General features: G+C 37.5%; 1 protein-coding gene across 1 annotated transcript in view; it reads right to left on the reverse strand.

Annotated features, from left to right (window-relative positions):
• Nucleotides 1-4,446, reverse strand: part of LOC107656038 (nuclear receptor coactivator 3-like) — a 42,292-nt gene extending 37,846 nt beyond the window's left edge. Inside the window, exon 1 of the mRNA XM_016443693.1 lies at nt 4,358-4,446. The gene's annotated coding sequence lies outside the window, so the exon portion shown is untranslated. The remainder of the gene's footprint in view (nt 1-4,357) is intronic.
• Between the last annotated feature and the right edge of the window lie 1,324 nt (nt 4,447-5,770).

The raw sequence follows: 5,770 nt of genomic DNA on the forward strand, positions 1-5,770 counted from the left end.
TACAGGAAAATAACTACGGATCGCAGAGAAATGTGTACTGGGCTGGAAAATACAACAAATTAAGTTCGACAGCATTGAGAAAATGAAAACCCAAACATAATATTTTCCTTCACGAGCCCTTTCACAGTTTCAAAAGTGAAAGTCTTCATGCACAGAAAGTGTTTGCATGTATTTCAAGTTTCACTTTCAGACACCCACAGCACTGCAGAGAGCTTCCTTCCACGTATGTGTGCATATCGTGCACACACCATCGCAAGGCACATCCAGCTTGTCGTCACCGCCCGATCGACCTTGAGCCAGTCGTGCAGGAGTGTCGTCATGGCAACACAGCTTTACACAAGCAGCCACAGCTGGATGCAACTTACACATTCCTCTTAAATTCGACTTGTGCTATAGGACACTGAAGGGAGCTGTAAAACGTAGCAGCAACGCTCACGCGCAGATGCCATGCAGAGACTCTTAATTATGACTCACAAGTTTCCAAATGATTCGCACAGAATTTCTGACTGACGAAAGACAAACCTTCACAGTTGAGCTCTTGATTGGGTGTCTAAAAAGTGAAGGGAGAAAGTTGCTGTTTATGAACCGGGTAAACAGAAAGAAAAACTGGAAATTTATTCCATGATAAACAACCTGGCATTCATTCGAAGCGCTAAAGGTGTACAAAAGTGGATGAGTGAAAGGAATTCAATTTATTACTCACTCTGGACTTCACTGAGGAGGACTAACTTTACTTTTTTTCTCTGGTTAGCAGAATGGAAAGTTACAAGGATCTACAAATTAGTGTAATAAATCATGGCACAAGCTCCAAATCAGAAATATTTATGTTTGAGAATGTTTTCGTTGAAGATCTGAACGGTGCAATAAATCTTTAATATCCTGTAAGCTCCAAACGGTTCGTTTTTCGATTCATTTTGCATACATGAGTCACTGAGATGTGAGTCAACCTCGCCTCACGTATTAAAAGTTAGCAGGGCTAAAATTCCCGCCTGCACCAACACCTTTAACTACTCCAAGCAAAAAGTCATCACAAGTAGCAGGTATCACATTTCAATTAGTGCAACAATCAAGCTTTTGTTTCAACCCACCGCCACCAACACAAGCGCCTCGGAGCAACACTATACACCCCCCACCATTAATCTTACATTTGAAACAAACACACAGATACATGATATAACAGGACAATTTTCCCTGTTCTGAAAATAACCATCACCCACAACAACACTGTTTTCCTTCTTTCGCTCTCACGTCGCACTCAGAGAACAGCAGTTTCAACTTCTTCGACTATTGTGGACTGACAAATGCAAAATGAGCGTGGACGATCAGATAAGTGTCAGAAAGGTGACGAGAAGCGCATTAGTTATTCTGCTGTTTCGCTAGTCACAACCTCCTGCGATCCAAGAGGAAACGTGAAATATGCAAAAAGGAACATTTATAATAGACATTAAGGAATATTTTACCCAAAAGTGAAAACAACTTTATTTAACGTTATTTCTGTCTTCCGTGGAGCGCAAAAGGTGAATTCTGGATGAATATCATGGTCGCTCTTTTCAAAATAATGGAAGTAAATGGGGACTGGGGCGGTCAAACTCCAAATTCTATGAAAGTAAATAAATCAAATCGTAAAAAGTATCATAAAAGTGGGTCATAAGACTTTGTGCAAGTGTTCTGAACTCACATGACAGTTTTTGCATGATAAACAGACCAAGACTAAAGTCATCTCTGAAGCATGTGAATCAATCGTTCTTTTGAGTCGGAGCATTTCCCTGAAATGGCTGATCCAGTTCAAAAAAACAGAAAGTCACGAGTTCAAATCACTGACCGGTATTGTTAAAGTCAATTAAAAATAAAACTGACAAAAGCACATATTACTAAAATTAAAATGAAAATACAAAAAAGTCAAAATATTAATAAATACTACATTATTATATGAATAATACTAAAATAACACCGTCACGGGCTCATGATGCATCAGTTAACGGCCACTAGATGGCAAGATTATCAGTGAATAATAACTTAAATTTTGGTCTGTTCATCACACAATGCTTCAGAATACATTAAAAAAAACACACACAAATCAAACAGTCGACTTTTATGATACTTCATGGTGCTTTTGCCACCAGTTGTCTTGATTTAGCCTCATTCTATTAAAAAGAGCAGTCTGGATGTTGCTAAAAATGTTAATGACAATATAATAATAATGACCGTTTTCATATTATTTGGATTAACTATTCCTTTAACCACAACAATGGACTCTAAAATAAGACAAAACACATAAGATGTTTAAATGTTCAAATCAAAACTCAGATGGTCCTTCAAAAATCATGGGAAATCTTTCGCACAAGCCTTTTTTTTTTTTTCCCCTGAGAGCGTCCGAGTTAATGAGTTATAGAACCCGAGCTAACAAATGGACGAGGACAGAGAATCTATGCATCCTTTAATTCTTAACCCCATCTGCAGTCAAAGCGTTCAACACAAGATTGATTCATAGTTAATGCAGCCTGACGCTTGGCGTGTGAGAGAGAGGGAGCTGGGGAGAAAGAACAGATAAAGGGGGAAGGGGGGCTCAGCCTGCGACCAGTGTGAAGAAGAGTTCAGAGGGTCTTTTCCCACACGCAATCAGGGCATTTGTGGGTCCCGTAGCGTGTGAGCACCAACATACACCGCTGTGCATAAAGCATGTTCTGTTCTCATGCGTTCAACTACAGAAATGCTTTAAAATTACACGCTTATATTAAACAATTTTTATACACTGAATAAGTGCACTACAGGCTAAAGAGGCTGCAGCTTTGAAATGTAATAACATAATTATTAGGAAGATTCTTACTGCACTATGGAGGCAATAAAAGCAAATCAGCCATGGTTCTAAAAAATATGTTATTAAACAGTCAGAGTGCAAGCATGTTATCTACCTGTACCTTCAGTGTCCAAATAACAAGCAAAATATATTTCAAAGCGTCTATATATGTCAGCATGAGTGCATGTGGATTTTGGGGAAACGTTGGTTGGTCCTACAAATGTGGTTCTGTGATCTTTCTATAAATGGGCAGTGAATATTTTCAAAACAGTGGGATGTGGTCAAACTCTTCTAGCTCAGAAACTGCTGCATTCTGGATCACTACATAACATGAATCGCTGTGAATTCAGAGGAACTTCCACAAACTTGCCAGCAGCGCTGCAGTGCACAGAATACCTCAGGCTAAAACACTGCAATTAACATTGCAAGAGCAAAGAATAGGAGTGTTAAAAATAGTGTCTCTGATAAGAATCGTTCACGTTCCTGCATTCACAATGAGCGCGTTTTAAAGACGCCTGTCGTGTCCAACAACACTATCTGGGTAGAGAGTTCACTGGGGTTTGAGACACAGCCATAATTACAGCATCTAATACAGTCGGTATGACCTACATCACACTTTATCATGACAAATATGCAATATGACAAAAAAAAATTTAAAAACTAAAAGATATCACTATAGTGGTCAACACTGATTTGAACGGTTTTCTCAGCTAATTAATACACCACAGTTTGGTAGGTAGCAAAGCAAATGCATAAAACACTGTAAATATTGCCCAGCTTTAATTTGTTCATTTCTGACTTATTATCATTTAATCTCCACCCTCTTTGTCATGAACCAGGAAACTATCTTGTTGTTTGGGTCATTTGAACGTCATCATATTGAACTAAGAGCAAAAGTTACAAAACATCTGCATAATAAAACATCACACTACTCATCTGAACAGATCAGTTTGAGGTCAGTAAGTTGTTCATTAAAGGTCAGAGTGAAAAAGTTGGAAGAATGAATAAAAATAAGTATTTATGATAGAGACAGATAATGGGTTAAGATTGTTATGCTTAAACAAACGGACTTTAGACCATGTAAACTATCACGTGATCCAAAAACTGGTCAAAACAAACTTGATGCTGATCAAATAATTAAAACAAGCAAAACTCCATATTATATTAATCTCAACATTATATAAACCAGCAACGGGAATAGTACAGCAATTACAAAAATAACTTACTCATTTAGGGTTGTTATGTATCTCAAAACATTCAGACTGGATTCAAACCTATACAAAATATTCATTAACTTAGGAAACAAACTGCGTCTACTTAATGGCAAAATGTTAATAAGATCGCATAAGACTTGAAGAAATACTGCTGGAGAATGTTGTCTCTGGCAACACTGTTACTACGATTATTGTCTCAAAGGCAGAATAACTAGGTGGCAAGATCCCCACCGTGGACAAGACTGTACTTCTGAACAACCGGCATCGCGTAACATTGCTTCACGAACACAATAATAGCTTAACTGTATCCACTTACGAACGCAATGAAGTGATTCGGTTCACTTACCGGTTTAAATGTATCCAGTGAAACACTCCAGTTTCTTTAAGCCACTTCTACGCATCCGCCATCTTCAGCATTAGCTATGTTTGTTTAAATGGGAAACACTCCCAAAGCTTAAAGAAGCCTGCCCGAACCATGCGCGCGGGGACTTCTGGGTACTGTAGTTGCGCCATCCGGCCGATCCGCGCATTCTACACAGAGCTAGAGAGAAAATAAACTACAAATACATGAACCCCCGCAGATCGAAAAATAGACATCCAGTAGGAGATGGGCAGTAGTAGCAATATTGTAAAAAAATATATAGTGCATTTATTTTTAGCTCATCCAAGGGCCACATAGAGATAAAAGTCACGTATCCCTAATGAGTAGGCTGACGTACGCCTTACATAAGTTAAGTGTGATCAATTCGTTGTCTTCGCGAGAGTTCGAATTATTTGTTTTGTAGCACACCTTTTTATTCATAATCTGTAAAATCAAATCACTTTATTGGTACTACAACATGTGCATAAGTCTCATGCGGTCCACTAACATTGCAGCCACAGTATAAGTCAATGTACAAGAACACATATATACACAGTCGAGATTTACACGTAATATACACACAAAGTTTACATTACACAATATACACGATGTACAAGCACTTGAACAGTTACGCTACTTGAAGTTATACGAATACGTTGCAGAATGCTATTCAGTATGCACAATATTGCATAATGTGAATTAGTTTGCAACCAAAAGTGATAGAGATACTGTGGTTATTTGTGTTGGAAAATATATGCTATATTTTTGAGGCAAATAGGGAGGTAAACATCTATCATTTTATTTGTCATTACTAAGACATTATATTATGCATTGATTTGATTATGCATTGAAGTAAGCTGTTGTTTACATTGATGATACTTGCTAGGCAAATGGGTGACATACTGTGTGTTTTTATATGGTTAGAAAGAAATATGTTCTTGTAAAGGTAAAAAAAAAACATCAAAATTAATTTTAAGCGTGTAAATAGTAATTAATAATAAATTAAAATTACAATAAACAATAAATATTTTCGATACTGCTGCATGTGCAAAAGGAAAGCCTACAAAATAAAGGCTGTAATGTGCAATAAATATGACACAGCAAACTTTGATAGCATTACTGTAAATTATCAAAAGCATGTGAATCTATGACTGATATACATAATAGGCTCGCATTTTGTCATGCATATTTATATATTTAGATCTTCATGTAAAGAGAAATAAATGGTCAAAAAGGCATTTTAGGACACACTCATATTATTGTGGTCAGCAGAGGCTGCAAGTGCTCTGCCCTCTGAAGACCAGACCTGGAAGATAGCAATGAACTCGTCTCCATGGTGATCTCTGAGGCATACCAGTGTAGAATTTCAACTGTTGGAGAAGGGGGCAGCGCTAAAAA

The sequence above is a fragment of the Sinocyclocheilus anshuiensis genome, unplaced genomic scaffold (genome assembly GCF_001515605.1).
Source record: "Sinocyclocheilus anshuiensis isolate Anshui unplaced genomic scaffold, SAMN03320099.WGS_v1.1 scaffold51, whole genome shotgun sequence".
Classification (NCBI taxonomy): domain Eukaryota; kingdom Metazoa; phylum Chordata; class Actinopteri; order Cypriniformes; family Cyprinidae; genus Sinocyclocheilus; species Sinocyclocheilus anshuiensis.